The 27,834-nt window shown below is 38.0% G+C and overlaps 1 pseudogene; it reads left to right on the top strand.

Moving 5' to 3' along the window:
- Positions 1 to 11,271: 11,271 nt before the first annotated feature.
- On the top strand, positions 11,272 to 11,390 carry LOC118608949 (annotated as a pseudogene).
- Positions 11,391 to 27,834: the final 16,444 nt, after the last annotated feature.

Below are 27,834 nucleotides of genomic sequence, written 5' to 3'. Positions count from 1 at the left end.
GTAGGATATGATAGGGAATCTATTCTGCACCTGAGAACTTTAAAATAGGTGTGTGGAAAATGAAAATTCTCCATTGTGAACCATTGTGACAATGGACATTACCTAGATTTCATTAAGTAGTAAGATTGTTAGCTCATATCTCTTTAACAACATCTAGAGAATAATGTTCCTTTGTCTTTGAATGGGCTGCTGTTTCTCTTCTTTGCCTTTCTAACTCTTGCATGTTCTGCAAATTCAGTTTAACTACTACCTCCTCAAGGAACCCTCCCCTGACTCTTTCCAGGTGAGAGGCATGGCCTCTCAAGGCTTCCCTTGAGCTCTATGCAGCCCTCTTACATAGTCCTATATCATATTTTCTGATTTCTTTGTAGCTGCATCCCCAAATCCCAAGAGACTGCAAGATCTTTGAGGTAGGGCCTGTATTACATTCAGGGTTTGTGCCCCCAGCACTTGGCAGAGTGTCTGGCACATAGTAACAATGCCAACGAATGGCTGGTGAATAAACGAAAGCATGCATCCTGCCTTCCCTACCCTTGGGTAACTCTGAAGAAAGATGAACTAGATTTGAGATTTTATTGCATAATTAAATTACACTGTCAAAACAATTTTTAAAGCTGAAAGGAAATTCAGAGATCAGTTTCAGGAAATTGAGGACTAGAGAGGTGAAGAGTGTTGGCCAAGGTCATGCAGCTGTTTAGTGGCAAACTGGGACCAAAGCCCAGATCTCCTGCTGGCCAGTGCTAGCCCAAATATGGGGAAGCTTAGTTATTTCCTCTTAAAAATTATGCTGGAATCCAGGTAGAAAGACCTAACAATCTAAAAATGCAATGAGGAGATAGCAAATTAAAATTGCTTAGAGGAATGAATCTAATGGCAATTATTCAAGACTCTGGAAATGCCAAGAGAAGCAGACTGAGACAGGATCACAGCTGATTTCTTTTGACAGGGCCATTGGCCTTCAAGCCAAGTGTTTGCTGGCCACACTCTACAGAGGGTGGCTAACTGAACAGGACAAATTTAGCAACCATCTCTGCCACACAGATTTGGGTTGAAAGACAAATGTCAAGTTAAAAAAACTAATCAATGTGTTTTCCTTATATTTATTAAACAAGGGATCTGAAATATTTCTCACTTTAAATGTTAAACACAATGGATGTAAAGAACAAGGTTATTTTTGCTTCCTACCTCATCAGTTCAGAAAGCAATTTAGATTATTTCCAGAACAAGCCCCATAGAGAAAAAGCACTCTAATTTTTGAATGAGCATTGAAGTAGAAGTTAACAAATGAGAGGTTAAACATTGGGAAGGCTTTGTGAATATTTAGCAGAAAGATGGCAAACTGATACCAGTGATAATTATGAAATATATATTTATTTCAGATGTATATATACATATATAGAGAATAAAATATGTACATATTCAAATATATGTGTGTGCACATGTGTATAGAAAATAAAGATATCATGATATTAAAAATAACTATATATGATCAGCGACTTTTTTCATATTTTTATTTTTGGATATTTTAATAATTTTTAACTATAAAATATATTATTTCTATAATTAAAAGTGAATGATTACTTTAAAATTTATAATAATCTACCTTTGCATTTCAGATACAGATTTGGACCTTTTTGTTTTTAGTTTTCTCAATCTTTTGTTTATTAGAATTTAGTACCATAAAATAGAGCTTTTCAAGTAGATGTGAGAAATGAACAAAGAGTTATGGAAGACGCAGTCATGCCAGAAGACAGTCATGGTCACATTATGTATCAGTCTGATACCATGTATTTTTTAGGGTGGGGTTCAGAAAGAAGAGAGCTATACAGTAGTTGCATGTATGGAGTATTTACTCTGAATAAATCTGGGAGGTCCTGTGAGTTAGAAATGTAATTAGTCAAAAGCTTTTGCAGGAAAAGACAGTCATTCCAAGTGAACCGAAAAAGAGGTTTAGTCTTTTAGTTTCACTTCATTTTTGATTGAATCTAAGCAAGCTTCTAGTTCTTGAGTAAGAAAAGTATATTTATGTTATATATACATATTATATTGTTCTAAATTCAAATTTTTATTATCTTGCAATTTTGGACATTTAAAAAAGATTTTAGTTTCGGGTGCCTTTACGAATTTAGAAAAAAAACATAGAGATAGTTCAAATTCATGAAAATCAGGATTAACTTTTAAAACTCTATTAGTACATTAGGATTTAATACCACAAAATTAATAATGCTCTGCTTAAAAGAATGTCTGATTTAATAAACTGATAAATAATTTGTAAATAACATACTTTGTGCATATAAATGGATCCATCCATTTTGACCTTGAAAATGTTTAGAGACAATGTTTAGAGTAAATTAAAATTTCTTTGCCTTATTTGCATTATTAAATTTTTAGCAGAAGAAGAAAGTATAAAGTTTTAATAGAAAGAGTGCTACAATGGACTTGGGAGGTAAGCAAACCTCTACATTTTATAGCTGAAATAGATGCCTAGAGGTTTAGTTATCTATCCCCCCAACAGTTAAGGAATACCAGGTTTGTTACTAGATCTGTTACTAAAGTGGATTGCTAGTATTATTTCATTACAGGTATAATGAAAAGAAAATTAAACATTTATTTTGTTTTTTCCAAGATAATCTTCTGAAGTGAAAGCCACTTGACTTAGGAAGGTCAAGTATCTTACCTAAGGTCACATGGCTGACTATTGCTGGAGTTGTGATCCTAAACCAGGACTATCTCAAGCAATGACGCTTAAGAGATTAAGTGGAAGAAATATTTCTAGAATGGTGGAATAAGGATTTATGGAAACCCACTCCTCAATAAAAGCAAGAATAACAATGGTAAAATTTTCAAAAGTAACTTTTTCAGAATTCTAGAAATTAATAAAAAATTTGCACAAATCTTAGGAATGTATATTCAAAAAAAATGGCTGAATCTTGATAAGGACGGCACAATTTGTGTCATTTTAACCTTCTCTATTCTTATCCATCTCTCCCCAGTGCCATGATAGTAGTGAATAAAAGCAGCCTTACAACCACAGTAGCCGTGAAAATTAACAGCCTTGCAGCTCCTGAAGAGGGCAGACGTGTTTGGAGCTTCCCCCAAAGCCCCATATCTAGATGTAAATTGCCTGGTGGTTCCCTGAAAACCTCATTTCCAGACTTTATCTTTATTTAACTCAACTCAGACCTTGCTCAGTGAGAAATTCCTTCCACTAGGATATTTGTTGAAAATAATCAAAGGCAATTGTTTAGCATTACAACTGCTGGAGGCAGTGATACCAGGTGGGGATTTCCAAAGGGAAAGTCTGAAAAAAGAGAGGTCGATAGGGGACTTTGGAAAGCTCCAACACATTACAAAGAGTATTGAGGGCCATACACATGTGCATGACCAGGAAAGAGAAGGCACTAATCTCTAGCCTCTGGCTGAACTTGGAGTTCTGTAAAAGCAAGTAGTAAAAGCTAAAGAAGAATCATCAACTGCCACAGTGTTGAAATCATGCCACATGTACACAAAGAACCCCTCAGAAAAGAGAGGGAAACTTATCATTTCAAGGCATTTAAGAAAATATCTGTTCAATCATTAGCTGACCACTAAACTAACCAAGAAAATACACTTCAGTAGTTTTGGGTAAAATGAACATAGATTTTACAGAATTAGTTAGGCAAGTGACTAAGCAAACACATAAGTAACAACAACAATGAACAGCAACAACGACAAACCCTGGAAAGGAGGAGAATCTTATTTTAGAGATTGCCACATTGTGTTATTTAAAATATACAATTACCAACAAAAGAATGATGTCACATGCAAGGAAACAGGAAAGTATGGACCATACACAGGAGATAAAGAAGTTAATAGAAGCTATCCCTTTGGAAGTCCAACTGTTGAACTTACTAGACAAAGACTTTAAATTAGCTATTATAAATATGCTCAGAGAATTAAAGGAAACAATGTCTAAAGAATTAAAAAAAGATATGAATGCAAAGACCACATATTGTATAACTCCATTTATATTAAGTGTTTGAGACAGGCAAATCCATAAAGATGGAAAGTAGGTTAACAGTTGTTAGGGCTTAAGGTAAGGGGGAATGGGGAGTGACAGCTATGGGTTTCTTTCTGTGGTAATAAAAATGTCCCTATAATTAGATAGTGATGATGATTACAGAACTCTGTAAATTTACTGAAAACCACTGAATTGTATACTTTAAAAAAAGGTGACTTTTATCTGGGCATGGTCTTACATGCCAAGCTCATGTAATTTGCCATCTAATCATTCAGTTGCCAAACTGAACATATAAAATCATTGGAGCACATAAGATGAATGTTTTCAAGGAATCAAAGTATTATAATGTAAGTTTTAAAAAATGTATCAATACATTTATGAATTTCTCCTATGCTATCTTGTTCCGTAGCTGATCTCTTCACGTTCTAAACACATTTGGTTATATTTTTGAAATCTGTGAGAATTCTGTTCCATTTTCTGTCTACATAGCTAACATTTAGTTGTGTCTTTTCAGGTGAATTTTTCAGACAAAGTGACCTTTTACATATACACTTCCCCATCCACATCCTCACAATCCTAAAGCCCTTTAGAAATCAACATCATCCCAATTCAGCATCTCTTAGTAAAATCTGAAGAAATGAATATAAAAGTTGACATTTGGGCCTAGAGTAAGCTTGAAGAGATGCCAAAGGTGTTTGGTCCAATTAAAATCATGGCATTAACGAGAAATGATTGTCCTAAGGACTTCGGACTTGATTGACAAGAATTTCGGACTTATAAGAGAGATTATTTTTTTTTTTTTGCTCCAGGATATGGCCATGTGATAATGAGCCAACACTGAAACTTGCATGATTAAAGTAACTTTCAAAAAGTTTAGGTTTAAAAAAACCTATAGGTTTTTCTCTCCCTACTTCCCATCTTGTCAAATTATACAAAAATTAAATGGAGTCTAGTAAATATTAAACACTTTATAAGGAAAACAAATTTTTTTCATGCTAAATAAAAGACAATCTATAGTTTTATAAGAATATTGTCATTGTAATTCTACTATTTGCTATAGTCTAAATAAGTTTCGAATGTATCACTATATTTAAACAGAATTTTACTTGTAGAACATGGAATACCAAATTTTTGGAACTGAAGTCTTATAAATATCTATTGGGGTTTTTGGAAAGGAAAAGCAATGTAATCTCTTACGATCGCACGCATTAAGAGGATGAATAAACAATGGAGATGAGCCAGCAGACTCAAAGATCGTAAAAAGCTCAGATAATGATCAGCACTGTGGGGCTGCACACTTCCTGGAGAATAGAATGATGCTAGGGTCAAATCCACCCATCCCGGGCATAGCTCAACTGTTCAATATGACTAATCTCGAGACTGAAGTCATGTATGGCCAAATGACCATGGAAATTCACATCTGGGCATGACTTTCATCCAAGCTTGTCAGGTTTGAAAAAAAAAGTATTTTTCCTCTACTTTGAGCTATCAGTCTTGTTGGTGAAAATGATGTGTCTTATTTGGGGGATAATAATTTACAGACTTCTAGTAGTGTCTCAAGAAAGTCTTCGAGCCAACACAGCCTTTTGCTGGGACTTTATAACGTGACCTGAGGAAGAATATTCAATATCGTGTGCAGATTTTTGTGTTGCTAATGTTTGTATGTTAACACATTTCATGTTACATGTTGATGATGATGGTGATATCTGCTTAGAGTGTTTTAGAAATAACAAAAAATTTTTACAGACAGAATTTTACTTTGCCACACAACCAGCTTGTGAGGTATCCAGGGCAAATATTTTTTAAAATGTACATTAAAACATATTTTTAAATCTTTATTTTACACATAAGAAAACCGAAGCTTAGAGGACTTAAACTCTGCTTGTCATTAGTGGATTGAGGCCTGGGTCCAGGTCTCTTGACTCCAATTTTAGAACATTTTGCATGACCATGTTCTCAATCTGGGCCACACATTAGAATCATCTGGATAGTGTTTTAAAAAATCCTCATGCCCTGGCTGAATCCCAGACCAACGAAATCAGAATAGCTCGGCACGATACTCAGGCAAGAGTATTCCACACAGCTCCTCAGATAACACCAATGTACAGCCAAGTTTGAGAACCATCTTCTACAATATATTATTTCCTCATTAATGAAAAGTGGCATTGAGAAGTTATAATACATGAGGCCCAAATGTGACACTACAAGGATTTTAAGATATTTATTGTTTTACTCAACAATTATTTATTGAGAAGCACTATTCTAGAAGCTACCACAGTAAACAAGACAAAGTTCCTGGCAGTTAGTTCTCTCACTGACATGATTATCAATCACCTTGGCTAGACAGAGTGACCTCACATGATGCCGAATGTTCCTCGCTCTCGCACCACTTCTTAATTTGACTGTGATGCTAGTCACTTTCTTCCTACATGAAGATTCAGAGCACCACAATAGCAGTGAGAGGCGTGAACTCTAAGAAATGTTCCATCGTGTAAAAACGCATGTGAAAATCTTTCTCAGAGCTCAGTGTAAAGAAAAAAATCTGCTGCTGCTGCTGCTGCCTGATCTTCTTCCTTTGTTGGAGAAGGAGAGCCACGTAATCCATCATGCCCTTCTTTCTGACCTGGCTAGTAGGAGGCTTGGAACTAAGCTTTGTGTATAAGCCTGGTTGGTTCCTTCACTGCATCTCTTCTGGCACATTTCCCTCTGTATCAGTCAGGGTCTTGATCCTCTTGACACTTAAACAAGGTCATTGTGGAGAGATTAATGACAATCTGTGGTGGGTTAAGGGAAACCAATAAGTTATGGTGGCTAACTTGGGGCTAGCTACAGCTGGAAGTGAGCCACTGCAGCCTGGTCAGGAAGAGAAATGAGAGGCAGCAGTTGCTGGATCATGGGAGGAGCTGAAATCATAGGAGAGGGCTACCGTATGGGAGCTGTAGCTGCTGGTGGAGGACCACAGCTTCTGCCAACCCAAGGCATTGCAGGGAAGGAGCCTGGAGCAAACATCCCCGTGTCTATCTCCTCTTACCCTTTAGTCCATCGTCAGGGATGGCCATTGGCTAAACCAGACAGAAATCAGAGGGCAAAGAAGCGCAACTGGTAGACTCCATAGAAGTCAGTATCCCAGGACACAGAGCAGGCAAAAGATGTGTGTCTCCTATTTTTTGATATGCATCTCATGTTCTTTTAAATTTAAAATTAGGCTGAGTATAAAAAAAATAAGTTTAGAAATGGCAGTAAAATCCTGAAATGACATCATTTGTTGTGGTTGACAACAAATAAGACCATCACCATCTTCCTACACTTTCATATGCAGATTTTAGGACTTCTTGAGGGAAGTAAGCCAACACTGGCATCTTTAGGATTGAATCACTTCTCTTTGTATCTCTCATCCTTATATCTTAGGACAAACTAGAGGACTGGGTTTTTTTCTGACATATCTATATATTGCTCTTTAGGGATTTGACTGGAATACATTCTCCTGTTATGGTTTTTAAACTCAGCTACATAAGTCCAGAACTTCATGTACCATTTTAAAATTTTTATTTCTTTTTTTACATATTCTTTGTTTAAGATTTTGAAAACGTGAAAAATATAAGAAGATAACCACTATAAACACTTGATCATATCCTTTCTATGTCTTTATGTTTACTTATTTGTTTCTTTTATCACCACCAAGACCACTACCACCACCATTATCATAACAACTGCACTTATGAAGAATCTGGCATTATTCTAAGTACCTCACCATATAAAGTGAAAAACTCTCACAATCTTCACTTTACAGCTGAGAAAACTGAGGCAGACAAAGGTTGTGTAATTTACCCAAGGTCATGTGACAAATGAGTGGTAGGACTGCGATGTGAACCAGAACACTGTGGCCAAAATGCTCACATTTCACGTCACAAAAGAATAATATGTCATCAGGTAAAAACAGGAGCAGCAAAAGCAAAAATGAGGGTAAGGCCATAAAATGGAATCAGGAATTGGCTAAAATTTCTAAACCATAAAAACCTTTATCCTTGCTTCTGGCACTCTACAAAGTTTGCTCTAAGTTCACAGGCTGTCAATTCTAAAAAACAGAGCCTCGTCACTTACCAAATGCTTGATGTTCGTAAGAAAAAAGAAACAGGTTAAATGATCAATAGAAATACTGTGATTGTTGATATTGTGACCCAGCAGAGGTAATTTTATAGATACTTGGCCATTGTGTAATGTAACTAATGATGTTATTTATTCATTCATTTATTATTCATTATTAATGGGTCAGGCATTGTTCTAGGTATCAGCAATACAGTAGTTAATAGTGGTTATGTTAGGAATCTTACACTGCAATGGAAGAGACAGACAATAAGCAAGTAAATAAATTAAAAATATATCATGTTAAGCAGGGAGAGAATGCCAGAATGGAGAAGGGAAGGCCTGGCTCAGCAATATTCCAACTAGTGCAGATGATGAGTTTCATGATGTGTGTTTGGTAGCATCCCTCAATAAAAACCAAGTGGAATTCAAGAAAAGCAATTTCATGGAAGATCAGCACAACTTTTGATCAATCTATAGATTTTAGATCTTGATGAAAAACAGATGGACTTCATATCCTATAATTAATCATTGGTAAATATAGTTTAAAAATATTTTTGTCCAGGAATTTGGTAATCATAAGATAGTGTAGTAGTGAGGTCTACCCCTAACGAGTGCCTGGAGTTAAATATGGAGCAGTGATTCTCAAACTTGAACTTACATTGTAATCCCCAGGTAGGTATATTAAAACCTAGACTATTAGCCTGCCCCAAGAGTTTTTGGTTTAGAGGGCCTGAGACGAGCCCAATAATTTGCATTTCTAATAAGCTCCCAGCTGCTACTGCTGCTGCTACTTCAGGGACTATTCTTTAAGAACCATTGTTATTGACCTATTACTCTAAAGAGACAGTTCAGGCGGTGACTGTGGTGTAGACTGCGGCAGAGGGTAGGGTAGGGTTGAAAGCCTCTTAGAGAAACTAAGAGGTTTAACCTAACCCGTCTTCTTAGAAAGCTATTCCATTATTTAGTTAAAAGTGAGCTGAAGAAGTGCTTGCCCCAAGTAGGGCCGGGCTTTTTTTCTGGGGACATTGTTTTCAGAGGGCAACGAAGCACAGACAAATAGGTATTTGAAGTGTTATTGCATTAGCCTGGCCAAAAATGCTTTAGCCTAGAAAACTTTCAGGAAGATGAAAACATATATTTTATGCAGGTAGAAATATATCACAGAGTCATAAAATTGTATTTTATACTTTAAAAAAACCCTTTAATATACACGTGAAACTTTTCCAAATTAATAAAAGTCTCTCTGTAAATATCATTTTAATAGATACATAATATTCCATGGTGTGATTATATGAAATTTCCTGAACCATTTCCCTTCTGGAGATTTCCACTGTTTTTGCTACAACAAATAATAGTATAATAAATATCTGTGCACATAAATTTTTGCTCACATTTCTAATTATTCTAGATTACTCGAAGCAGACATGCTGAATCAAAATGAGTCAAAACATCTCTAATGTGCTTGAAACATATTTCCATTTGCTATGTCTATTTAGGTATTTAAATGTGAATACTGTTTCAAGGACAGTATGACTTTGGCTTACTTCTTTGCCATTTGAATAAGACTAAGCCTTCTTGTTTTCAAAAATAAAAAGCATGTGATCATCTAGAAGGAAAAGAAATTTCCCATCAACATCTTCAAAGAAAATTTATGAAAGTCTCTTTGAAGAGGCAGCAAGCAGAAAGCTCTGCTACACAATACACAGCAAAATTTCCTAAACATTATCTCTAAATATTTCTCTTTCCCCAGGGATGCATCTTTAGAGCGACTACTCCTAGCCTCCTTCCCCAATTTCTAATCTCTTTCTCTCTAACCTCAGCCGATCTCTCCTTGTGCTTCTGCCTTCTCAGGTTTACACTCGTTTCGTGTAAGTAAACGCAAATTCTCCAGTTTTTTTAAAGTTGATTTCCAGCCATAACCTTGATTAGTGCAACGAAGGCCCAGAAATTGATTGAGCAAAGAATTCTCTTTAGGAGGCTTTGGAGGGGAAACCCTGTGAAAACTGCTGGAATGCACTGCAGCTGGTTTTGGCCAAAGGCTCTGGCATTGGCCCCACTGTTGAAAGGCTGAATAGCCAAATGTTTCTTCAGTACCATTTCTGGCCTCCCTGAACTCGTGTAGCCTGAATGATTGTGAGACTGGATACGTTCCAGTCACATCCCTTATATCTAATCATGTAACAAAGTCAACAATGTGAACAAAGCATATCAGTCAACTTACTAACATTTGAGTATTAATTTTTAAATATAAGGAAGCACTGTTGATATAACTTGGAGCAAAAATCTCTTTATGTATTTACATGTTGAAATTCTATTCTTTCTTTGAAGTATGTCTATACTTACTGATTTCAAGAATGTAATGTTGTAATGACTACTAATTATTGTAAAAGCTAGCAACTCTATGTGAAAAACAAGAGTTTTCAAAAATTAAATAGGTGAATCAATTCACTGTCGGTATAAACATTAAGAGAGTGCATTAGCTAAATAACTTTAGGAAGAACTTTATATCCTTTTCTAGCCAACAATTGCCTATAAAAATTAAAACAATATCAATTTGAATAATAGAGCTTAGTTTTATTTATAATTAGAATCTTTTTTTTTTCCTGATGAAACTTATCTTAGGGAACTGTTCAAAGAATACATAAATCTATTGAAAATGTTTGTTAGACCAGAATAAAATGTGCTGCATGTATTTCCTGATGCAAGGATCATGTGAGTCAGATCACAGGAATGTATGTCAATGGCACTCTGAAAAAATTGCCATTACACTGCAGTATTTACTATTACTTCCAGGACACCCCAACCTAATATGAGTTTTAGCTCCATGAATCAATTTTCTTAGACCAGATCATCTCTGGTTTAACCATACTACAAGTTTTTTTTTCTTTTTACCTTTGACCCCCTTCACTCATCTTTTTAGAATCTTTGTGGAATTAGTTGGTGTACTAGCATTGCTAGCATTAAACCAAATAACCTTAAAGAAATTATTTAATTTTTAGTGATTTAATCTCATTTAGGCTAGACTGGCTCAAGGAAAAGACCTTTTTAAGTGTATCTATGAATGAATAAAAAGCAGTCTGCCAACTTTTCAATCTCAAAATTTTATAAGGAACAAAACTTTCATAATCAAATATAGCAGCATCATTGGTAAATAATCACTGATCCAGAAATAAGAAAAATATATTGTCTACAGCCATGTTACCCTGAACAAACCTGATCCCGTCTGATCTCAGAAGCTAAGTAGGGTTGGGCCTGGTGAGTACTTGGATGGGAGACTACCTAGGAAGATCAGGTGCTATACGCATTAAAAAATAATAATAATAAGGGATTGTAAGCTGATGAGGTCCTTGCAATCTGTGAGGTCAACCAAGGGTTGCCTCAAAAGAAAGAAAGGAAGAAAGGAAGAAAGAAAGAAAAAGAAAGAAAGAAACTATGATTAAAACAAGAAAGTACTAGAGAAAAATAAACTATCTAAAAAACTTCTTTCTCCTCTCCAGTTTAAAGTGACTAGTGTAGCAGACCTGAAAGCAAGTAACCCCAGAAGTAATCCAGTAACTGACAAATCTCAGAAATTATTGCTCCAAATCTTAATGGTAAATTTTTACAATTGAGTTAATAAAAAGGGTAAGCAATAATTATAACAACAACAACAATAATAATAATTTGGATTTATTGTGGTTCCCAGGGATATGTATGTTCTCTGATTAGGTTATTTGGCTTTGGATGAACACTGATTTTTTTTTTAACCCAGACATTTGCAAATGAGTCAAAGTGTGTATTTGGTATATCTTTAATTTACTTTAATATTTCTAATTCTGTCAAAGCTCATTAGTGCAAATTGCTGTTGACTGCAGCAGCAGGAGATTGGGCTAAAAACGCTTCATTAAAATATCCTTCTGGATGTGGGCTTTTCATCTCTCCTCAATGAAGCATTCAATTGGCAAAAGAAGAGATTTCCTATTATCAGGAAAGTTTTCTCTCCTTGAACATTCTTCTCTTCCAAGTATCGAACTTATTATTACTAACTTAGACATGGTATTTTCTTACTAGACACAAAGAGGTTTCGAGTCCCTATTTTCTGTTAAAAAATGTCTATTGATGTTCAGAATGGCAAGAGAGTTTAGAGGACATCATAGTGAGAATCTTCAATTTGCAGATGAGAAAACAGGCCTGAGGAAGTGAAGGAATTTGTCCATGGTCTAGCAGCTAAGCGAGGAAGAACTGGGCAGAGGATCTTGTCTCCCAATATGCAGTCCTGCAATCAGTCCAGCGTATTTTTTAATTCTTTCTTACTGTTCTGCACCTGACCAGAGTTAAGTAACATCTTCTTGTTTCCTTCCCAAATCTATTTAAATTTCAACTTTCAAGTACTGATAGGACAAAGCCCATTTGATCTCTTTCTAAGTATTTCCTGAGTATTTCAACCTGCTGCCTGGTGGGTTTAATGAGTATCACAGATGACCCATTGATGTTTCTGGCTCAGTGAAGCATTCATTATTACACTGATTATTACAAAATTCATTTTGGCAAATGCTCCTTCCCCTTAATTTTTAAAGCCATGTGCATTCAACAGGAAATCTAGTCCATGTGTTTTTGACTCATTTGCACCAAGGTCATTAGAATGTGGTTGGTCAGAGCTAAATGGGCTCTAAGTAGTAGTGCTCTGGGCCTTTTCATAACACATAAGGGAACTTAGCTTCTGCAAGACATCACCAACCCAACTGTGTGCGGCCAGTGTTCTAACTCCAGCCATTCTAAGTTGACTACATGACGTATGCCCTTGTACCTTTTCTTAATTAACTCCATATTCGTGATGTTGTTTTCCTTGGATGATTATGTGAGACTGAGACAAGATTGAGCTCATTGTCTTCCATCTAGAAAGAATATAGAAATAGTGATATACATAATAATACCTAACTTTTATTCAGTATTTACTATGTGCCAGGCACTGTTCTAAGCACTTTCCACGTATTTAATTCTTACAATTACCCAGTGAGGTGGGTAAAATTATTATTTCCATTTTAAAGATTGAAAAGCAGAGGCCAAAGGTCACAGCTAATAGACCTCGAGACCATAGATCAGACCCAGTCAGTCGAGCTCCAGACCAGTGCTTTTGACCACTATGTTATCACTGTATGAGACAGTGACTCTCTGTCCATGACAAACTGTATTTCCTTATTTTGGATTTGAGATACTACAGTAAACGAGCCTGCTAACATTAGCTTCCTTAGACAATCACCTCAGGAGTTATATGTGTAAAGATTTGCAATCATTAGCTATATGGCCATTGTAAAAATGCCCATACAGATCTCTTTGGCTAAGAAGAGAGAAGCTAAAGTTGGATCCATCTGTTTGGGGTGTATATCTTGCTGTGTAATCTAATCACAGAAGATATATCAAGACTACGCAATTCAAGTTGAAAAATGCTGCTCTTGTCCGGGAGACTTGCCTACTTTATTTACACAGCCAAATGGCCCAGGCAAGGCCAGTGCTATGCACATAGGAAATACATGCTATGGACACATTGAATTGAATGTTAAAAACCAGAGACCTAATCAGAAGATATCAGGATAAACAAGATTGCACCTTTATGGGCAATTTGGGGTAAGGGCCAGCTTACCTCCAAGTTAGGACAAAGTACTATCCTTATAGCACCTACCCATACTCATTTGCACCTTCAATTACACTGTTGAAAACTGGGTGAGGGAGATAGTTACATTTGTCACACATCAGTTCAGCCACATCTCTGGCCTTTCTCTGAATATTACAACACATTTGGGGAAGAGGGACCCAGAGAACCAAGGGACAGCCACTATCTTTGAACTTTGTAGAACAAATTATGGGTTCCTGAAACTGTGGGAGGTTCCCATTCCTGAGTTTGAGGGTTACTCACACAACCTTAGGCCCCAAAGACATAGTCAACCTCATAATTAGAAACCATAAAGAAACGTTTTATTAGGTGTTTTTATCAAAAGCTTAGTCAATCTACATATCCTCTTGGATAATCTCATCAGATCATCTACTACCCATATTCTGACTCCCAAGTCTCAGCCTATAGCCCACATCTCTTTCTTGTATTCAAGAACTACATAACCATTTGCTTGCTAGACACCTCTATTTGGAAGTCCCATAGGATCTCAAACATATTGTCTAAAATTGAACTTATTATCCCTTCTTTCCAGCTCCCATAATAGGCTCTTTCCATTGTATTTCTATCATAGTAAGAGATTCTAAGGTTTCTCTCCTTCCTCACTTCCTCGTTTACAGTCAATCTATCAAGTTTTGTTGACTCTACCTCTTTAAAATGTGTTAAATCTGCACATCTGACCTAATTCCTCTTCTCCTACAACTCCTCCACTGCAATCCCTTCCATCAGGCTACAAATGTGACTCTCCTGTATCACCACCACATCATTCTGCCTCCAATCCATTCTCTATACTATGCATATATATGATGGTCTCTTCAATGACTCTCTACTGCTCTTAGAATAAAATCCTAACTTCTTACTGATCTGTCTTTCTCTCTAGACTGTGAATTCTTTGGGAAAAGGAACTGTAGTCTAGTTCATAATAAATGTTCATTGGATAACATTTTTGAATGAATGAAAGTGCATATACTGGTTCTATTCAATGGCAAAAACTCCACGTCTTCATTTTCTTCCAAAGGTGATGGGAGGAAGAAAAATCAGAAATGATGATCTCTGCCTCTCTTGACCAACGCCTTTCAAATGGGAAAGAAGATTAACACTCAGCTTGCTATGTTCCAGTTACATGCCACCGAGTACTTGAAAGGGATAAGTTCATTGAAACCCAGGAGATGCCCTGTAAATATAACATCTTCATTTTATATATGATAAAACTGAGTAAAGAATATGCCCAACCGTATAAGCTTAATTACAACCAAGCTTAGTAATTGACTGAACCATAGTTTTAACCTTGATCTGGCTAATTCCAAAGCTGGGACTCCTCACATGCATCACCCACTTAAAATTGGGTTCAAAAATGAAAATTCCAATAACACTGTACATGAACCACATCTGATCCAGGCATGCTGTCCATTACTCTCTCTCAAATGTCCTTCACCAATGTGCTCACTAAGTCCTACATTTCACCCACCCACATCCCCCCAACCACAGGCCCCAGCACAGCTCAGAGGTTGCCAATCTGACTTAGAGATAAAGAGTATCTTATAGAACTGGTCTGATCTAATAATAACCACTTTGTTTTTCTGGATGCGATAGAAATTTTAATGAAAATTTTTTTATCTGTAATTGCTTAGTGAGAAGACATATTTCCCCTTTTAATTGGTTCAGATAGCCAAGGTGCAAAGAGGAAAGCGGACTTCCTGGCACTGGAGTTTGTAGCTTTCAGAATTTGGGACCCAGTTGTTTAGGTAAATGGGGTAACTTGAACATTGTAAGATTTAACACAATTTTTTGAAGATCAAAAGTATGTGTGAGGAAGACAATAACATGGAGTCATAAGCTCAGTGAAAACTGGTGTAAGATGGGAGCTGCTGTCCAACTCAATTCATTACTCACTTTAGGATTCTACCACATTGAGAAACATCTGCCATGTAACCAGCACCGAATACAGACATAAATAAGAAACAGTCCTTGCTGGTGAGCTCAGTCTAGGCAGGGAGACAGACATCAAATCAAATAAATAAGACTTTATTATGATAATTATGCTAAATACCTCAGGGGACAGAAGTAAAGCTATGAATTTGTTTTAGGAGTCTTAGGAAATTACCATTTAGGATTCTCAGAAGAGGTGACATCTAAGTGGAGTTTTGAAGGACAAATAGGAGTTCATCAGACTAAAAGTGGAGAAAAGTGCTTGAGGCAGAGGGAAAGCACGTGCAAAGCCATGGAAGCAAAACTGAACAAACTAACAAAGAAACAAACAGAAAAACAAAGCCTATGTATTGTGAAGCGTCTGTAAAGGGTTGCCTAAAGATCAATTAAATGTGCATGTAGGGCATGTGCACATTTGTGAAGAATCCTTGTCTTCTTCCTTCTTATAATGACAAAGAGACGTTTAGGGTTAATTACCAGCAATGCTCTCCCTCTGTATTCCTGACACATTTTCTAAAGGATGAGCCAGGTCTAACTATGCTGTATATGTATGAATACATATTGAGGAAACAGTAACACAGAAGGGAAAGGGGTTTATAAATGTTATAGCACTGTCTACTTTGATTTGATATATGAAATAATATAAATTCACTGGTCCTATAAATTTTGAGAGAAGTCTAACTTTAAGGTCTGTTTAAAAGGGCTATTTGACTTTATGAATAAAGCATTCTTGTTTGCTCTGGGGGCTTTTTGATAACTGAATTATTAGGTTCTTATGGAAAGGATTTAGTAGTCTAAGTCCTTGGTGGGTTGGGATATGCTGCAGAACTTCAAAGCCAGCTTGTGTGATTTGCCTTGGATGTCAGTCATTGCTGTCTCTGGCAGCCCCCCAGAGAAAGGTGGCATCATCTGGCTGCGTATTTCATTTCTAACAAGCTAGAAATGTATTAGGCTTTCTATGAGCCACAGGATAATATGGAGATGTCAGTGGATTCTGCTAAATTTTGCCAGCTTCTCCTGAGGTTAAAGGGATGCCAAATTCAACGTTGGCTGCTCTTTTTAGGAGGTGAGCTCTTTTTGTGATGACAAATTCCCTGGGTTGGGATTTAGAAAACTGGAGTCTTTTCTCAATTTTGCAACTATGAGAGAGAAAGTTGGACACATGGAAGCTTGCTCATTAATGTCCTGTTAGAACATACCTGCATTTGTGGCAGAGACCAAGAGCTTCTACCTATTCCCTTCTACTACCCTAGGAATACCACCTTGAAGATTGCATTCCCAGCTCCCTTCAGTCCAGAATGGCCAGTGAGCTATAAGCAAACATTGTAGGGTGGCATTTAAAGAGTTGGCTCTGTTAATAACACCCTCCCCCCCCCCATTCTTCCCATTTCCTATCTGGAATCATAACCTGATAGTTGGCACTCCAGGGACTATCTTGAATGATGAAGCAATCTTGAGGATGGAAACCATGCATTAAGGATGAAGGAGAAGATAGACATTAAAAGCCTACATTCTAGCTATGGACTGCCTACTTCTGCACTTTGTATTATGCAAGAGAAAAGAGAAACCTCTAAATATGTTTAAGGCTATGTTATTTGGGTTTTCTCTTACATGCAGCTGAAAACAATTCCTAATAGGAAACAGTTTATTCTCTCCTATCACATATCAGCCTTCTCCAAACAGCAGGGAATTAATCTGCCAGCAATTCCAGAGAAAATAGATAATAATGATTCAGAGCTGAGATTTAAGAGTCAGACTGCCTCAGGCACAATCCTGGCTCTACCACTCATGAGGTCATGACTTTGAACAAATTTCTTAACTGTCTGTGGCTCAGTTTCCTTTTCGTTTAATATGGATATAATAGTACTTACCTTAAAGAGTGATTATGAAGATCAAACTAAAAGGGAGTCTATGTAAAGAGCTTTCAGTATGCCCAGCACCTAATAACCACTCAGCACATATTAGTTATCATTATTACTATTTTATTTTATTCTAGCTCTGTGAACCTAGAAGTCACCAGCAGAGAAATTCCAGGGAAGGGCTGGGTTGTTTCAGCCTGGGTGAAGGTCCATGTTCTTAGGAAGATGGGACACTAGGATCAGCCTAGCCTGGGTCGCACACCCACTTGGTGGTGGTGTTGGTGGGAGAGGGAGTTGATCGAGTGTGGTACCAGAAAGGGACAAGGAGATGAGTGCTAGAAAACAAAGACCAAGCTCTCACATGCCTCTTATTTGCCTCTTGAGCAGGGGTCTCCAAACCCTGGGCCATGGACATGTAGTTGTCTATGGCCTTTTAGGAACCAGGCCACACAGCATGAGGTGAGTGGCTGCAAATACAGATTAACATTAGCAGAGACCGTAAAACAACAATTGGTTGCAAACTCATATCAAAACCCATCAGTGAGTGGCACGTGACAATTAAGCTGCATCTGGTGGCAGGCTTTATAGTGGCAAGTGAGTAGATGTACTTCAATTGCACAGCTGTATCTGGTGGCATCTGATAGTGCAGCAGAGTGAGTTGTGTAATTATTTCATTATATATCACAATGTAATAATAATAATAGAAATAAAGTACGCAATAAATGTAACGTGCTTGAATCATCCTGAAACCACTCCGCTCCGGTCCGTGGAAAAATTGTCTTCTACGAAACAAGTCCCTGGTGCCAAAAAGGTCAGGGACCGCTGCTCTTGAGGATATCGAGAAAATATGTGTTTGTCAAACTCCCTTCAATTTTTTTTTTTGTAGCAATGGTGTAAGGAATTCCTGTTGTCAGCACTCTCATCGAAGTCTTTGGGGCTTTTTTCTTTCCTATCAGGCTTACGTTTTTTTTTTTTTTCCTCAGGGCTGAGGCAGCTCCTGGAAGTCCCTGCAAAGCTAAGACTCCAATCTCTCCTCCCCTCCCACCACAACCCTGGTAATAGAAACAACATGTGATACAGAGACAAGGTCACAACATCCTCTACTGAGCCAGCCACTTTCAGGGAGGAAAACACTTCTATGTCTTAACTGCCAGTGAGGGTCTATAGAAGAAACACAAAACAATCCTAAATCTAAACAGCTGCCTGGTGTGTGGAATTATGCTGTAAAATTTCCCAGCTTTCTACGTGTATTAATCACGTCTTTTATTTTCTCTGTTCTGATGCTTTGATATCTTGAGGCCTTGCTGTCCCTGGTGAGACTGCCCCTCCCAGCATTAGCTAATTCTTAGAGGTAGCACTAACCAGCCCAGGAGCTTACCTTTCAAATGCAAACCAACCAATATAGAGCTCAGTATCCCCAACAAACTTCTCTGTTGGATTCTCATACTCTGTGCTACCATCCACCTGCCTTAATCACCCAAGGCCAGGTAACAGACAACTAGAAACTGCCCTATACCCCAGAATACACTGAATTTACTCAAACTAGCCAACCCTAAGCTTGCTTTATGGTTCCCTCCCATGACAACCACCATAAAGGTTCTTGCCCTTCCCCACATTTTCTTCTCCTCACTCTACCTGTATTCTGATCAACCCTGGTGCTTCCCCATGTGGCCCTGTGTGGTGTGCTGTGGCTCCTATTTCTAGGAACCTGTGAGCAAAAGAAAATTATTCCTTCATGGTAGTCATTCCCATGTCTGCATGTCTTATCAGGCCTGACTGAAACAAATTCTGGGTACCCTTCTGGGCGCTTGTGCATGCGTGTGCATGTGTGCATGTTCATGCACGTATGCAAATATACACAAGTCTGCAGTGTTTAGAAAATAGACTCAAACTTACGTTTTTAAGCTCCAATTTCCTCCTCGAAGGGTTATCTTTCTAATGAATCATGACATTAGTCTTTCTTTTTTTTTTTAATTTTATCGAACTAACTCTCCTGGGAATATGTTTTGTGTCCAAAGGAGAGAATATTAAAAATATTCAATAAAGCAATTTCATTGTTACATTTTAACAACTAAACATTTCTTGGAATCTATAGGGTCTTTCTGGTGATTTTTAGCATCTTAAAACAGTAATCTACAGGGCATATCCAAAAGTGCAAGAAATAGGTTGTGATCAGTGAGTAACTCCACCTTGCAGACTAGGAGGTTGGCAGAGTGATGGGATTCCTTCTGGAAAAAATGAAGCTAACCTTTCACCAAATTCAACAGGTGCTGGCACTGGTTTTGTTTCAAGTACATTTTTTAAAGCTTTTTTGTTTCTCAAACCACCCAGATTTTTGAAACCACAGATATTTTTAAGGTTCTCTCCCTATCACTCTTACCCGAAGAAGTTCCAGGAGAATAGAGCTGTTGGCCTTAGTATGGTTCTTCTAAGATGAGCTGTTTTCCAGGTTTCTGGGAGGCCTGTGTCCATGATCATATAATAATGCAGTTCTGTGGAGAAGTTTTTGTGAACCACTGTTTTGTTACTCACATGATTATTGAGGTTAAAGTTCAGAGTTCAACACAGCTGATGTACTGAAAGAATAAAAAGGTTATATCCTTCTATCATAGCCACAGCTTAGTTCTAGACCTAACTTACCTAGGACAGTTCCTGACTCAAGCCTAGGAGCTCAGAGCCCATGGCAGCCCTTCAGAAAGGATTTCTCCTGACTTTTATCCTCTCTGTCCAGTGTGAAGATTGGTGAAGAAAGGAAACCAAAGTTTACTAGAGATCTGTCTTTTGCTTGGTGCTTTGCATGTATTACCTCATCTAAAATCCTCACAACAACTAATGAGATAGGAATCATTGCCATTTTTCAGAAATTAAGAGTTTGCTCAAGGTCACACAGCCAGATTCATAGCCAGATCTGAGTACAATGCTGTACTGAATGTACTATGCCAGTGACTCTTGAAGCAAGACCAACATTGCCTGGAACTTGTTAGAAATGCAAATGCTGGGACCTCAGACACATTGACTCAGAACATCTGGATTTTAGCAAGCCCTCCAGGTGATTCTGATGCACACTAAAGTTTGAGAACCACTGTACTGCACCATACTTTGTCTTCTTGTCTTTCATTCCCAAGCACAGGCTTTGAAGCTAGACAGACTAGAATGCCGCTTTCTGATTAGGTGACCATAATCAAGTTTATGTCTTTGAGTTTCTGTGTACAGTTGACCCTTGAATAACACAGGTTTGAACTGTGTGGGTCCACTTATATGCATAATTTTTTTAATAAATAAAGTATAGTAAATGTATGTTCTCTTCCTTGTGATTTTCTTAATAACATTTACTTTTCTCTATGCTTACTTTATTGTAAGAATACAGTATATAATACATACAACATACAAAATATGTGGTAATCAAGTGTTTATGTTTATCATCAAGACTTCCAGTCAATAGTAGGCTATTAGTATTAAGTTTTTGAGGAGTCGAAAGTTATATGCAGATTTTCAACTGTGCGGGGTTAAGGGGCGGGTGATTGGTACCCTTAACCAACATTGTTCAAGGGTCAATTGCATTTATTAGTGAAGTGGAAATAATAATTATATCTCAGGATTGTTGATGGGATTAAGTGAGTTAATGTATGTAGAACACTTAGTACTGCACCTGGTAAAGGAAAAAAAAAATGAACAGTTTCTATTACTATAAATACTATTACCTTTTCTGCCTGTCAGGAAAGTGGTGGAAAGGTGGAAATAAGCGAAATTCTTAGATAAATAGAATCTTCAACATAAATACTTCCCTGTCCCACCCAAGCTGAGTAAGCTATTCCTTTCCTTTGCAAAGACATCCATGGTGTTACTTATCACATTGCCTTCTTTGCTCGTGTCTATTGTTTATATCCCCAAGTGCAAATTAGTGTTCAATAAATGTCTGTTAAAAAAAGACTGCTTGATCTCCTATTGTAATTTATACATGCCTTCTGTGGTAGGCAGAATAATGGCTGCTCAAAGATATTTACCTCTTAATCCCTGGGACCTATGAATATGTTAGGTTACATGGCAAGAGGAGAGTTAAGGTTGCAGATGAAATAAAGGTTGCTAATTAGCTGACTTTAAAATAGGTAGATTAACAGGAGTTATCTGGAATCAGTGGGTCCAATGTAATCACAAGGATCCTTAAATGCAGAAGAGGGAATCGGAAGACAGAACCAGTGAGATGCAGTGTGAGAAGGGCTCACCTTGCTGTTGCTGGCTTTGAGGATGGAGGAAAGGGGCCACAAGCCAAGGATTGTGGGCAGCGTCTAGAAACTGGGAAAGGCAAGGAAACATATTTTCCCCTGGAGCCTCTGAAGGAATGCAACCCTGCCGACACCTTAATTTTAGCCTAATGAGACCTGTTTTGGAATTCTGACCTCCAGAACTGTAACATAATAATTTGTGTTTCTTTAAGCCACTAAGTTTGTGGTAATCTGTCACTGCTGCAATAGGAAACTAATACATCATCCTTGGCTCCATTATTACAACTAGGTTAGAACTGGCTATTTTTCATTAGTTAACCTAACTACCTACATCTGCCCTTCCTACCAGCAATAAAACCTCTAACCACAGTGCTGGGACATTAAAAAGAATTTTCCACTATACAATTATCATCTGAGAATGAACCCATAGGTACATGTTTAAAAGTCTTTGACTCAAGGTCTAGGGCATGTCCGGCTTCTCAGAATTCAGCACTTCTGAATGCTCACCAGTGAGACCAGGGGATTTTCATGTGTATCCTCGGAACTCAGCCTCTGGCTGTCACCAGGGCAGGTGTGAAACAGCAGCCCCATGAGTAGAGAGTTATCCCAGCAGTTATCTCTGCTGGGGGCACCTCCTCCCCCAGCAAGCCCATCTGTCTGCATTCTGTTGGGCGGGAACCACTCATAGGAGATCTGGTCTCTGCCTTATGCCAGCTCCATGGAGAGCCAAATGTGGCTCTGTCAACAAGTGGGAGATCAAAGAGCTACAACCCCCAACCCCCTCAGCTAAGCTGCATCAGAGAACAGAGGCCATATTGAGTACCTCTCTCCTTCATGGGGATTCTCCTGGCCACCTCCTTACACAGACCCTTTTGCCATGGCCTCCTAGGACCTGGGAGAGACCTTGACCACTTCCATAGTTTTAGGTTCATTAAAAAAAAAGACATATCAAAACATGTTTTTAAAAATTGTAGTATATTTTAAATGTTTACATTTAATATATTAGCACTTTTAACCCCTGAAAGAACAATGCAATATAATGATATTATTCATAAGAAATTCAGGATTTATAAAAATATTAATTCATAGTATATTAGAGGAACCATAGAGAGCTAATGGGGTATATATTACACTGATGTAATGAACACCTTCTTTGAATGCTGCCTATTCATCTTTGTGATTCTGTAAGTTCCATGATTGGGAGCTAATGCTAGGAGCATACATATGAGCCCCACTGTGGATGTGAGGCCTCAGCTCAGCAGACCCTCTGCCCCACACTGTCTCCACATCTGCCCTGCCGTCCACTTCCCTTCAGTGCCTGAAGTGGTATCGAACATTCCTGTCTCCACTGGGAATGACAGCGAGTAATTTAGTGACGACCTTTTATGATGAGATCATATCAGAGGCTGTGAAAAGCATACCACTCCAGGAAAAAGGGGATGTACGCCTGAGATGGATATATGGCTGTCATGTATGCAGACTCCAAACATATATTCCTTCCAGCTGGTCATCAATTTCAGGAAACAGAATTAGAAACCTAGAATTGGAGAAACATAACTCTCAGGCAGAATTTATGAAGTTTGTAAGGGTAGTTTTAGGTCCTGCAGAGAGACTAATTGCTACAGAACTCTCCAGGACCAGGGAGAAAAAAAGTTTATCCCATCTGTCTATGTCTCATGGTTTTTAAAAAATCTGAGTTTAGGGAGATGGGTGGCATCTCTCAGCTTTAATGACCCAAGAGAGGCCAAGCATTTGCAAAAGAGCCGCGGTATTTTTTCAAGGCTAACATAAATGTTGGAAGTCATCAGTGCTCCCCTAAATTGACTAACATGAAATTGAGAAGTCTTTCCTCTATCCTCTATTACCATGCAGTTGCCTGTCCCTAAATGTTTTTATTTTAACATGAACAAGCAAGGAGTAACGCCAGAAAATGATCTATCAGCATTGGCCATACTCTCTGGCCTGCAATGTTTATGATTTTCTTTTCCAATTGCATAAACTATAGGAAAGCACTTTTACATTACAGAGTTATTGCTGCACAAGAGAACCAAACAGTTACTTTTTTATTGTTAATAATCAAAAAGTTATGAAATCATAAATGAAACCAAAATTCCAAGTATAATGAACCTATGGCAATGGTCCAAAGTGAATTTCCCTTCCTTTCTTCCTTCCTTCCTCCCTTCCTCCCTCCCTTTCTTCCTTCCTTCTTCCCTTCCTCCCTTCCTTCCTTCCTTCCTTCCTTCCTTCCTTCCTTCCTTCCTTCCTTCTTTCCTTCCTTCCTTCCTTCTTTCTTTTTTCTGTCATTGGTGGTAAGGCTCAGGTCGTGCTCAGTCTAAGCTTCTTTAAGTCATTTGTGATAGCCAGATTATGAAGTGTGAAGTATGGATGTGTAGGCAGGAACACTTTAGAATCACCAGAAGAGTTTTAAAAATACTGATTCCTGGATTTTGCCTCCAGAGATTTTTATATAATTCATCTAGAGAGTGGTTTGGGCGCTAGGATTTATAAAAGCTCCACAGTGGTTCAAATGTAAAATCAAGATTAAGTAAAATCAATGCTAATTTAGTCAAACTGTTGATTTAATTTGTTTCCTTGTTGACAAAACTAGCTAAACAAAATAATTGTGTTGGGGGTTTTGATAGATGTAACCTAAAAGTGATGCTTTTTTGACTATTAATGGGTTAGTTTATTATGGCATGGTTTTACACATTCAAAATGAGACAGGAAGGCAGAAGATGATTCTATTGATTTGAAATGATATAGTTTCAGTTACATTCTTTTATGTTCTCTCCTTCAGTCTGCCTGCCAATCTGCTTCAAACTTGCTAAAGTAATACTGGCAGAGTTTCACTGCGTGCTGCTGATGTTTCTGGGCTGTGAGGTCTGGCTGTGTTGCACAAATTCGATAATAATTCTACCACTACCACTGGCCGACTATCTAGCCAACTGAAACGGGTGTGAAGTCAATTCCTTAGAGCTCTTCTAGCAAATATTTTTGGCATGGTTTTGGGACCATCAACAGGATTCTATCCTTGACATCTGGAACACCCATCTGAGATCCAAGCAAATAGTTTTGAAATGAAGTTAGTTCTCTTGACCAATTAAAGATGTGTGTTTGACAGAAACCCTGTGTAATTCATTAGCTATCCAGCTAGTTTCTAGCAGGTATCACTTCCTAGTAATTCTGGATTACTAATTGTTGGGTGACCAGCTTGGAAGCTGTAAGGTAATGTGGTGTAAGTTCTGGCTGGGGATGGTTTAATTAGGATGGTCAACCACCTGTCAGCAATTATTAGTGCTGCCTTTGGACAAAACAGAACTCAGGTCTGGAACTACTCTTTATTCCAACATGCATGTGACATTTAGTTCCCTTCTTAGAGCTATACTGTAGTGCTATTGGTTATTATAATACCATAGAGTTTTACTTATAACTGGGAGATTTTGGACATTGTAGAGGCATGTTTACGTGCTTTCCATTACAGCAGGGTTTCTCAACCTTAGCACTACTGACATTTTGGGTTGGATAATTCTTTGTTGTGAGAGGTTGTCCTATGTATTGTAGGATGTTTACCAGCACCAAAGTCTCTACCCACCAGATGTAAGGAGCATTCTTCTGGTTGTGACAACCAAAGATGTCTTCAGACATTGTCAAGTATTGCCCAGGGAGGTGAGGATTGGAGAGTAAAATTGCCCTGGTTGACAATTCGTGAGAGGTTCCTCTGATTTTATAATATATGAAACATAAGATTCCCTACACAAAGGTAGAATGATGATTATAAGCCACTTCCTAAATGTCCACCAGTACAAATGAATTTCCTATCTTTAGTTGTCATACACAACAGCTTTGATTTTTTTAGTCATCTTTCTATGCTCAGGAGCATGTAGCACAATGCTCTATTCACATAGTAGGTCCTCAGTAATGTTCATTGAATGAATAACAAGAACCACTCTTTCCTCACTTCTGTCCATGTGGTGTGGGTGGGGCTTTTGGAAATTTGACATGTGACCTTGCCCAAGCCAATCAGACCATCTCATTTTTCTGGACGTAGCAGTAAGTTCCAGGCACACACCAAACTGTAGCCAGTTTAGCAAAGTGAACCACAGGACTCATTGGAAATGTTGGACAAACACGTTCAGCTCAGCTTTTCTCTCTTTTGGCTGGTTTTGAACTTGGAAGGAAGTGTCCCCTAGAAATTCTGGCAGTCATCTTACTATTAAAAGGTATTATAAGAAAGCCTGTTTGAGAGTCACTCTAGAGAGAGTCAGGTCCTGGGGCTACCATTTGTGCCCCTAGGGCTAGTGATCTTTCTTGCCACATCCACATCCATATCCACATGACTTTCCGGTTGCTTGGGCCAATATGTTCTCACTCGTTTATTTATTTCCATTTTTATTATCTCTTGCTTAGACCAGTTTGAGTTGGGTTCTTTATCACTGAGGTCAAAAGAGTCCTCATTTAGACACTGCCCTACACAAGATCTGGTCTGTTGTATGTGTATCAGTGACCTAATAACACTCAGTGCAAATGCTGATTTAGGACCATATAATCTTGGTATTGACAGGATCTTAGAAATAGTGGTCTGGCCATCACCTAATTCAGGGGTTCCCCAAACACATCTTTGTCAGAAGAATATTGAGCCACTGCTTGAATGTGTTGGGATATTGAGAACTTGCTTAAGTCTGCCTCTTTCCACGAGTCAGCTCTGGCTGTTAAAGAATTCTGCATACATTAGGTCAAATCTGCTTCCAAGAAGCTTGTATCCTAGAATCAAGGTCTATAACTAAATAGAACAAAAATGTTTTTCTTACAATGAAAATAAATGTCATATCTTGTCTTTGTCAGTTTTTCTCCATCTCAACCATTCTCAATTGCTTCCAGCCCCTTCTGAGTGGTCATGTTTCAAATTTCTGTGATTGTAAAGAGGAGAAATTTTGGAATGAAACAGACCTGAGGTTGTAACCCATCTTCATAGCTTTTTATTTGTGACTTTAGAAAAGTTACTTATAGTTTTCTAGCATATGCGTTTTCATCTGTCACAGGGGGACCACATTAGCTCTCTTAAAGGGGCTGTGGTGAAAATTCCAGGGAGTAATGCTTGTAAAGTGTTTTTAGCTCTTTATTTAGTACCTGACATGTCTATGTGCTGTGTTCCATAAATCATCTTTATCTTCTTCATTTCGTTGCTATCCTTGGGACACAACTTTAGGGCATTCATTTAAAATATGGCCTCCAAAATTCAACACTTTATTCCAGATGGGATCTGACCATCCTAATATTTTGATAACTCTGCTTTGTTTATTTAAGGCTTCTTCTCATTTGCTTTAGTCATCCAAATTGGCATAGGTGGCCCTAAAAGTCACATTGTCAGGGTCATAAAGAGTGCAGATTACATGCAGTTGTCTTTCTTGCCATACTATGGATAGAAATCCATGTAATCATAAATGTGATCTTGGCCCAAAGACCATCAACACAGAGGTCCAGCTTCTCGACTGCTGGCTGCTTGAAATCAAGGTTGCATCTAGTGCAGGTCAAGAGGCCTGTTTTCCTTTCCATAGCATATCTTGCTGGCCTTAGGGAAAAGGATGCTGATGTTTCCATTGGCAGGTTGTAACTCTTACAGAATGAAGCAAATCTGATTACACGATAGAAGGACATCCAGGAAAATAAGCACAGGACAGTGCTCTGTGGCCACATGGAGACTGTCAAGGCTAGAGCAAGCTCTTTAATGTCCAGCCAATGTTTGTAGTATGTGAAAGAAGTTATTCAGTGTCTATGCTGATTGGTTTCACTTTGACCTGTGAGAAAAACTTTTCCAATTATTCATTTTTTGCAAATATAGTTCTTCCACAACAAAAACAGCAAAATCTCAGTGATAAAGAACCCAACTCAAACTGGTCTAAGCAAGAGATAATAAGGATGGAAATAAATAAACCAGAGAGAGCATATTAGCTCAAGTCATGTGGATATGGATGTGACAAGAAAGACCACTGGCTCTAGAGGCACAAATGGTAGCCCCAGGATCTGACTTGCTTTTCACCTCTCAGCTCTGCTTCATCTCTCTAGAGTGACTCTCAAACAGGCTTTCTTATA

Source organism: Rousettus aegyptiacus, unplaced genomic scaffold (genome assembly GCF_014176215.1).
Source record: "Rousettus aegyptiacus isolate mRouAeg1 unplaced genomic scaffold, mRouAeg1.p scaffold_m13_p_10, whole genome shotgun sequence".
NCBI classification, from domain to species: Eukaryota; Metazoa; Chordata; class Mammalia; order Chiroptera; family Pteropodidae; genus Rousettus; species Rousettus aegyptiacus.
This window is presented reverse-complemented; position numbering and strand designations above follow the sequence as displayed.